The sequence below is a fragment of the Schistocerca nitens genome, chromosome 11 (genome assembly GCF_023898315.1).
Source record: "Schistocerca nitens isolate TAMUIC-IGC-003100 chromosome 11, iqSchNite1.1, whole genome shotgun sequence".
Lineage (NCBI taxonomy): Eukaryota > Metazoa > Arthropoda > Insecta > Orthoptera > Acrididae > Schistocerca > Schistocerca nitens.
In genome coordinates this window covers 128,366,870-128,377,581 of record NC_064624.1, presented here as the reverse complement: position 1 = coordinate 128,377,581, position 10,712 = coordinate 128,366,870, and positions in this window count along the sequence as shown.

Genomic DNA, 10,712 nt, shown 5'->3' with positions numbered 1-10,712 from the left:
CACCCTCCCAGCACTTCCTTTTCCAGTCCTTACCCAGTCCATCCCTACAACCCTTCCAATCCCAACCCCTTGCCACAGGGTTCATATCCACCAACCTACTGTCCACCATTATTAACAGCCACCAACAAACGGTGGCTGAGAGCCAAGCAGACCACCATGTGGCACAACATGCCCCTAAACATTACATGCCAATTTCAATGGCTTCTTCACTACCCGAGCCACCTGTACCAACACCAACTCAAAGGAAGGCCTCGGTGCTTGTTGGTGATGTCACGTCAGCTAGGCATGGCGAACGCCAGGTCTGTTGCAGGCAGAAACGCCTGGGCGTGCTTATCACTACAAATCTCTTATTTTTGGACAAAATGTTTTGGATTCTGCAGTTTTATTTAGATGAAAGATTTTCTTACTATCGTAAAGCTACAAATGAAGATCATAGTTCTATATTACTGAATCCTGTCGAAACAAACGTAGATCAATATGAGAAGATGCTTTGCCCCATTGCAAGCTTCAGAAATTTTACATTCAAGTAACTATATTTACTTGATCCATTTTGTTACCGAAACTTACCCCAACCCCCTTACAATTAACTTGTTTCTTCTATTTATTTATTTTTGTTTGACATTGTCACTGGAAATGTGAACTAATTTACATGTGTAAATGTCCAACTGTTGCCAGTCATTAGATTACAGTCATTTTCAATGAAAGGAATTCTAAACAGGAAACAAAATAGCTTCATACATCGAAAATACTGCTGAGCGTAAACTTTTTTAAACATGCACATTGTTGTTGTTGCTGTTGTTGTGGTCTTCAGTCCTGAGACTGGTTTGATGCAGCTCTCCATGCTACTCTATCCTGTGCAAGCTTCTTCATCTCCCAGTACCTACTGCAACCTACATCCTTCTGAATTTGCTTAGTGTATGCATCTCTTGGTCTCCCCCTACGATTTTTACCCTCCACGCTGCCCTCCAATACTAAATTGGTGATCCCTTGATGCCTCAGAACATGTCCTACCAACCGATCCCTTCTTCTGGTCAAGTTGTGCCACAAACTCCTCTTCTCCCCAATCCTGTTCAGTACCTCCTCATTAGTTATGTGATCTACCCATCTAATCTTCAGCATTCTTCTGTAGCACCACATTTCGAAAGCTTCTATTCTCTTCTTGTCCAAACTATTTATCGTCCATGTTTCACTTCCATACATGGCTACACTCCATACAAATACTTTCAGAAAAGACTTCCTGACACTTAAATCTATACTCGATGCTAACAAATTTCTCTTCTTCAGAAACGCTTTCCTTGCCATTGCCAGTCTACATTTTATATCCTCTCTACTGCGACCATCATCAGTTATTTTGCTCCCCAAATAGCAAAACTCCTTTACTACTTTAAGTGTCTCATTTCCTAATCTAATTCCCTCAGCATCACCCGACTTAATTCGACTACATTCCATTATCCTCGTTTTGCTTTTGTTGATGTTCATCTTATATCCTCCCTTCAAGACACCATCCATTCCATTCAACTGCTCTTCCAAGTCCTTTGCTGTCTCTGACAGAATTACAATGTCATCGGCGAACCTCAAAGTTTTTATTTCTTCTCCATGGATTTTAATACCTACTCCGAATTTTTCTTTTGTTTCCTTTACTGCTTGCTCAATATACAGATTGAATAACATCGGGGAGAGGCTACAACCCTGTCTTACTCCCTTCCCAACCACTGCTTCCCTTTCCTGTCCCTCGACTCTTATAACTGCCATCTGGTTTCTGTACAAATTGTAAATAGCCTTTCGCTCCCTGTATTTTACCCCTGCCACCTTTAGAATTTGAAAGAGAGTATTCCAGTCAACATTGTCAAAAGCTTTCTCTAAGTCTACAAATGCTAGAAACGTAGGTTTGCCTTTCCTTAATCTTTCTTCTAAGATAAGTCGTAAGGTCAGTATTGCCTCACGTGTCCCAGTATTTCTACGGAATCCAAACTGATCTTCCCCGAGGTCGGCTTCTACCAGTTTTTCCATTCGTCTGTAAAGAATTCGTGTTAGTATTTTGCAGCTGTGGCTTATTAAACTGATTGTTCGGTAATTCTCACATCTGTCAACACCTGCTTTCTTTGGGATTGGAATTATTATATTCTTCTTGAAGTCTGTGGGTATTTCGCCTGTTTCATACATCTTGCTCACCAGATGGTAGAGTTTTGTCAGGACTGGCTCTCCCAAGGCCGTCAGTAGTTCCAATGGAATGTTGTCTACTCCGGGGGCCTTGTTTCGACTCAGGTCTTTCAGTGCTCTGTCAAACTCTTCACGCAGTATCGTATCTCCCATTTCATCTTCATCTACATCCTCTTCCATTTCCATAATATTGTCCTCAAGTACATCGCCCTTGTATAGACCCTCTACATACTCCTTCCACCTTTCTGCTTTCCCTTCTTTGCTTAGAACTGGGTTTCCATCTGAGCTCTTGATGTTCATACAAGTGGTTCTCTTATCTCCAAAGGTCTCTTTAATTTTCCTGTAGGCAGTATCTATCTTACCCCTAGTAAGATAAGCCTCTACATCCTTACATTTGTCCTCTAGCCATCCCTGCTTAGCCATTTTGCACTTCCTGTCGATCTCATTTTTGAGACGTTTGTATTCCTTTTTGCCTGCTTCATTTACTGCATTTTTATATTTTCTCCTTTCATCAATTAAATTCAATATTTCTTCTGTTACCCAAGGATTTCTACTAGCCCTCGTCTTTTTACCTACTTGATCCTCTGCTGCCTTCACTACTTCATCCCTCAAAGCTACCCATTCTTCTTCTACTGTATTTCTTTCCCCCATTCCTGTCAATTGTTCCCTTATGCTCTCCCTGAAACTCTGTACAACCTCTGGTTCTTTCAGTTTATCCAGGTCCCATCTCCTTAAATTCCCACCTTTTTGCAGTTTCTTCAGTTTTAATCTACAGGTCATAACCAATAGATTGTGGTCAGAGTCCACATCTGCCCCTGGAAATGTCTTACAATTTAAAACCTGGTTCCTAAATCTCTGTCTTACCATTATATAATCAATCTGATACCTTTTAGTATCTCCAGGGTTCTTCCATGTATACAACCTTCTATCATGCACATTAGAAAAGATAAATATTCCCCTATTGCAACTGAAAGGAGAAACTTTATAAGATAAAAAAATTTTATTTGATCAAACAAGTATCTCTCTTTGCCTCTTCTTCTGTCCTTCTGTGTACAATCGCAAGATATTTCATTAACATTCAGTGCTCCTCACCCCATAGTCAACCAAGATACCTAAAGAAGAGCACCAATATGTTCACAGTTTCTTGTAAAAGCAACCCAGTACAAACGTAACTTCCTCAGATTTACAAATGAGGTAAAGAAGCATGAATTCTGTTGCTGCTGGACCATGAAGTTGTTTTTGTATGTCAATCCTTAAAACAGGTGGAAATTTAAGTTCAGGAGTACACTATTTGTTAAGAAGTGTAATGAATTGCACAATTAATTGATTGCAGAAATCTCTCAGAACAATGTGTGTTGGTCAACTGCCGCCAATAGTTTCACATTTTCCTGTGTCAGAGAGGGAGGCACCACCGTTATGAGTACGCCTGCAACAGACCCGGCGTTTGCCGTGCCTAGCTGACGTGACGTCACCAACAAGCGCCGAGGCCTTCCTTTGAGTAGGTGTTGCCTGTACCCTCACCTCCACAATAAGATTTTCTGAACTGTGCAGATGGGCATTATCCTTACAACACATTCTCCACTCCTGTAATTATCCCAGCCTCAAGCTGCTGTAACATTCTGTCCCCACACCATTCACCCAAAAGTTTCTACTCCCTCAGTCCTTATCACCTCCTCCCCATTCCCATCTCCTAAATTGTTTTTGCCACCCTCTGCCCACACATGTGCCCATCTTCCCTGCTCGTCTCCCTTCTTCTCTAACTCCCTGCCCCACAAACTCCTGATGCTGCACCTGCTATCACTATAGTACCTGTACACACTGCCCAATGGCATTCCTCACCCGTACACTGCTATCCCTTATCCTTCCCCACCCCCGTCCAGATGGCTGCAACCTTACCATGTGATAGTTCCATTCCTGAGCTGCCGGAGATGGCAGTCACGTGTGCGTGAGGTGTGCTCCCTCGTGTCAATGAATGGTGAATGCTTCTCTTTTTCCAACAATGGCTGTGGTCGAAAGCTTACGTGTGTCTTAATTGTGTGTCTGCAGCTTAGTGTGTTATCTTTACAGTAAGAGACTATCTTTTCCTACCTTGTTGGTATTCCTCCTACCTGAAATTAGTATCCAGGTACTGCTGTGATAAAGTGACAATCTTGAAGCTCCCCAGAAACTGGTGCCCACTCAGCCACACACATCAATACAAGAGCACCGCCCATAAAGGGTGTTCTCATTTACAGTGATAGTTGTCGGGCAGAACAGGAATTAGAAAACAGAGAGGACATTGACAATTTTTAAGTGAGAAAAATAACATCAAAATCTTAGACCAAAAAGTTCATCACAAGTGGTCATTCCTATCTCCCCTCTCGAGGTGATTTTGCTTCAATACAAAACTACAGCGTTTTGTCCCATTGACTGATACATTATTGTTGCCAAGTCGAGGGGAAAAGAAAAAAAAATCTCAAGACACTGTAATGATAAAGACTTCCTTGTCTGTGGAAAACTTGAATTCGGTCACCAAAAGGAAGACTGACACTGAACATTAACTGGTGTGGTGGCCAAAGATGTGGTGGATTCAGTATCAAAAGCGTAATCCATTCACACTCGTCTTCAAGGAAACTCTTTGACTGCATGTGGAATTTTACTTCACGCTGAAGTCTAAAATAGGTCACTCAGTTACTCTGCCCAAAATAGAACAATTTCATTGTTATACTTCAATAAAAGCTGTACGCAGGAGCACACGCTATAATCGAAAGAAGAAAAAAAGGAATGTGGGTGAAGGTTTGCCCTTGTTTCCACCTGTTCATCACCACTACTTACAGAATCTTCTTCCTTCCATCACTGCTGAAGGCACTGGGCCACTGAATGGCAATGACAAGAGTAATGAGCACCAACAGAGATCTTGCAAATACAACATTGTTAACTGCCATGTGTATTTTCATAGAAAATAAAATATCCGTTTGCATGATAAGTGGTGTAACTTCCTTTATGCCCTTGTACTTGTAACTTGATAAAATTTACTGCAATTGTTATGCTCACTTAGAAAAAGCTGTTCCGATAACATAAGATAAAAAAAGTTAAAAATTTTGTTGTTGAATTTCCTACAACAATCCTAGTAAATCCCTTGACATCTCAAACCAAGATGTGAGGTTTATAGAGGGAGGGGGGTTAACACGAAGTAATCCTCATAACTATCAGTCTGAGTCAATTAGTGCAAGTCACAAGTTGTTAGCCACAGTGGCTGCTGCAGGCTCTGCCATAGAATTTTTGAAACATAACATGTGAGTGAGTGAGTGAATGAAATAATAGCATTTTGTATTTTGGACTATTGCTCTGCTTGTTACTCTTACAGAAGGCATAGGGAGGGGGAACATTTGGTGTTAGCAGAAGAGCCAACACTGTGTTGCGAGTGGAGACCGAAATGCATGCGTTTTAGCTCAAGCAGGTTAGCGTGAGGAGGGAAGAACTATACTGACGTGAGGTCCGGAACATGACAAGGAATGAGTATTCAGAAAGCGGACGTAATTAGTTTGATACTTAACTTTAATCCATTAATGATGAACGTCGCTCTTGACGGTACACGATTCACAATATTATCTGTTCAGAATGCATTCTTAAAGATAGTACTTATACGAGGGCTATCCACAAAGTACATTACGTTTTGGAATTAAAAATAAATAAAGTATTGGAATTTATTTTTATTATATACAGATGAAAGCCACACTTAAATACTACTTTTCTACATAGTTGCCATTTAAATTAAGGCACTTATCATAGCGGTGGACGAGCTTGGAAAGTCCTTCGTCGTAAAATTTGGCCGCCTGCGCCTTCAACCACGTGGTTACCTCTTCTTTTGGGACAGAAAAGGTGTGATTTTTGTGGATTTCCTGGAAAGAGGCACTACAATAAACTCTCAAAGGTATTGCCAAACTCTGCACAACCTCAGAAGAGCAATACAAAACAAGCACAGGGGAAAGTTGGGCTCAAAGATCTTGCCGATTCATGACAACGCCCGGGCCCACACGGCAAATGCCACTCGCGAAGTTCTCGAATCTTTTAAGTGGGAGTTGTTTCCTCATCCGCCGTACAGTCCCGACCTGGCACCGAGTGACTTCCACTTATTCCCAGCAATGAAGAAGTGGTTGGCTATGCAGCGTTTTGATGACGATGCACAGCTTCAGGAAGAGGTAACCACGTGGTTGAAGGCGCAGGCGGCTGAATTTTACGACGAAGGAATTTCCAAGCTCGTCCATCGCTACGGTAAGTGCCTTAATTTAAATGGCAACTATGTAGAAAAGTAGTATTTAAGTGTGGCTTTCATCTGTATATAATAAAAACATTTTCCAATACTTTATTTATTTTTAATTCCAAAACATAATGTACTTTGTGGATAGCCCTCGTAGTGACTGAATATGGCGCCTTGCTAGGTCGTAGGAAATGACTTAGCTGAAGGCTATGCTAAACTGTCGTCTCTGCAAATGAGAGCGTCTGTAGACAGTGAACCATCGCTAGCAAAGTCGGCTGTACAACTGGGAGGAGTGCTAGGGAGTCTCTCTAGACTAGACCTGCCGTGTGGCGGCGGTCGGTCTGCAATCACTGGTAGTGGCGACGCGCGGGTCCGACGTATACTAACGGACCGCGGCCGATTTAAAGGCTGCCACCTAGCAAGTGTGGTGTCTGGTAGTGACACCACAGAACAACACTAATGTGATTTTTTATATACAAAAAGTTTCACCAACTGACAACCAGACCACTTTCCAACCTAACCCCAGACCTTGGACTATGCCACAGATCTGTCTGTAACCTCAAATGAGATTCAGAATTTCTAAGGAAATCATTGACTTATTTCTGCATAACTAGTAAATGGAGAAGTGATCATTATATATCAGTTGCAAATATGTTGATGTGAGGCAAATGCCGCAGGTGTCCACACACCCATAATCAAATAGCTATGTCTGGTTAGTATGTGACAGCCACATAGAAGGTATTCAAAAGATAAATTTGAAGAAAAATAAAGAAGGGTATTCTTAAATTCATCATTTAATAGTATCCAGGTGTCTTCATCATCAGACCGAAAACTGGCTTTATACAGCTCACCATGCTAGTCCATCCTGTGCAAGCCCCTTCATTTCTACATAACTACTGCAGCCTGCATCCACTCTAACATGCTTACTTCAGTCTAGCATTTGTCTCCCTCTACAGTTTTTAACACCACACTTCATTCTAACTAGCTGTTCCTTGATTCCTAAGCTAGCATTTAGTTTTTATGAAGTGATCAAAGCACAGTGGAATGGAAGAGAGTGCACATATGACAAGGGCAGTGTATTGGCACACTATCAGTACAGTGTTCACACCGCAGTAGTAAAATATCAAAAGCCGAAGCGAGATTATTATTCTGATCTTTGCATAAAGATATAAAAAGAAACTAAGTTCTCCTGGCGATATTTGGCCCTTATAAAATAGCAGGTATTCTGATCCCAAAGCTGTATTTCATGTGAGTCCCTGAACAGTCCACAAAAAAAGGTTTGTACAATGCAGAATTGATAAGACATACGTACATTAAGACTAAATGTCTAGCTCATTGAATTTTAGTTTCTTTAACTACCTTAGACTATAATTTAAAAACTATATAGCACAAGGGTGCAGTTGCTTCTACCAAGCAGTGAGAATCTTGTGTCTTGCTATCACTTTGTCAGTAAATTTTAGTGACTGTATGTATAGATGGACATCAGATATCTATTCAGAGATAGTTACCCATACTGATCTCTGTAATATAACAGCATCACCTGCTGCAACTTCACCAAGGAAAGGGAAGGAACGTAGAAAACTGGGGAATGTTGATGATCATTTCAATATACTGTAAACACTTAACTGCATTCACCAGTAAAAACAGGTGATATGGAAGTAAAAGACCTATACAATAAAAATTTGTTAGAATAATAAATAGCATATTAAACAATACCTATTCAGCTGCAGTTTAGCACAGGTCGAGGATAATTTGTAAAGCTTTAATAACATGAACTTGGGGAAGATGACAGCGTGTGAGCCACAGCCGTCAGGTAAGATAGGCTGTCCTAAAATTAGTTCTAGCTACAAAAGGGAGTACACTACCTTGAGGATAGAAAAGTGGTTGAAGGGTAGAACGCTGCTTCACAATTAATGCCCCACAACACGATTCAGTTAGGTGGACTCAATATATACATTGGGCAAGAAGTAAAGGAAACAAAAGAAAAAATTTGGAGTAGGAACTAAAATCCATGGAGAAAAATTAAAAACTGATGACACTAATTCTGTCAGAGACAGCAAAGGACCTGGAAGAGCAGTTGAACGGAACGGACAGTGTCTTGAAAGGAGGCTATAAGATTAACATCAACAAAAGCAAAATGTGGATAATTGAATGTAATCTAATTAAATCAGGCTATTCTGAGGGAATTAGACATTTAAAGTAGTAGAGGAGTTTTGCTATTTTGGGAGCCAAATAACATGATGGTGGAAGTAGGGAGGATATAAAATGTAGACTGGCAGTGGCAAGGAAAGCGTTTCTGAAGAAGAGAAATTTGTTAACATCGAGTACAGATCTAAATGTCAGGAAGTCTTTTCTAAAAGCATTTGTATGGAGTGCAGCCATGTATCAATGTGAAACAGGGACAATAAGTCGTTTAGACAAAAAGAGAGTAGAAGCTTTCGAAATGTAGTACTACAGAAGAATGCTGAAGATTACATGGGTAGATCAAGTAACTAATGAGGAGGTACTGAATAGAATTGTGGAGAAGAGGAATTTGTGGCACAACTTGTCTAGAAGAAGGGATCATTGGTAGGATATGTTCCGAGGCATCGAGGGATCACCAATTTAGTATTGGAGGGCAACATGGAGGGTAAAAATTGTAGAGGGAGACCAAGAGATGAATACACGAAGCAGATTCAGAGGGATGTAGGGTGCAGTAGTTACTTGGAAACGAAGAAGCTAGCACAGGATAGAGTAGCATGGAGAGTTGCATCCAACCAGTCTCAGGACAGAAGACCACTACAACATGCCATCGAGGTAGGACTTATACCATAAAAGAAGTAAAACGAGATAGGGGAACAATACCACTGTAACAATTTAGAATTGTGGTGTTAGTATTTTTCTGCATGATTTAGTGTGTTCAACTGTTTTACAATGGTAGGATTCCATTATTTGAAGACTCACACTGAGATAGTAATGCGGAAGAATTTATCTGGATAGTGCAGCTCCTTCAAGTTACATATTTGGCGAAATGAATGAAAAACAGAGAGTGCACCTGAGTTTTGTTGTCTACATAAGACAGAGAACACAAGTATCGAGTAAGGAGCAACAAAGAATTAAAAGTCCCTCTTGGTCTTCAACTCCGCACCAAAACAATTTACGATTATGTAAGTAGAGTCATGTACGTAAAACTTGCTTGCTTACAACTTTAGCATAACCAAGAGTACTTGTTAGATGCTATAAAATCTAGAAGAAGGGTACATATTTATAGATAAGCTTCTGGATGATGAAATGCATGTATCAAGGCTTAGCAGGTATTCATAAGTTAAATTAATTGTTAGTAATCGCAGTTTCGAACATTTTTATACGAGTGCTGAACTACATGGTTTGGTTTGTAAATGTTTTTATGGGAAGGTCTGTACTTTGATGTAATTAGTCTCTCTGCAATTTCTCTGGCCTAATGGCTTCAACCAACACGGATTAATTTTCTATGCTGAAGAATGACTTACCTGTTTCATGAGTAACAACGATTAGCAGTAATTAGTCGAACACGGAATGTACTTTATGGTACAGACAAACGTACGTGTGTGTGTGTGTGTGTGTGTGTGTGTGTGTGTGTGTGTGTGTGTGTGTGTGTTTGTTTTGCACATATTCCTGTTAATAAATTTAGAAAAGAACAAGATGGTATGAAGAAGATTAGTGTGAAAATAGAATTCTTCTGACTGGATTGAAAGTTAAATCCACAGACTAATTTAAGCCCATGTACACTTAACAGTTTGAAACAAACCTAAGATGGGCTGAAGATCTTTTAAAATATAGAGACTAATTCACTGCAACGTAAGGTGTTATGAATTTTAATTATACATTTGGAACAGAATACCGAAGGAGCTACGACTGCCATAGCATCATCCATCTCAATGGGGAACTATTAAGTGTAACAGATCTCTACAGTGTAAAGTGATATGTTATGCCTTGATATTTTAATGTAACGAATGATGCCTGCAATTTTTTTTTGTTAGCTTAGTGGCTGTTTGTGACACACACACACACACACACACACACACACACACACACACACACTGCACCTATAAATGAGAGGTTAAATTAGGGGAGGGTCATATATTCAATGAGAAATCGTTCAAATATCACTTGCAGAAAACATTCTTGGCAGATTAAAACTGTATGCTGTACTGGAACTTGAGGCCAAAACCTTGCCATCACGGGCAATACTCTTACTTATTCCAGTTTTGTAGTCACGACTCTTTCTCCTCTTGTACTACCATCCAAATATCACAGATATTCTTCTGCATACCTCACAGGACTAGCAACTACT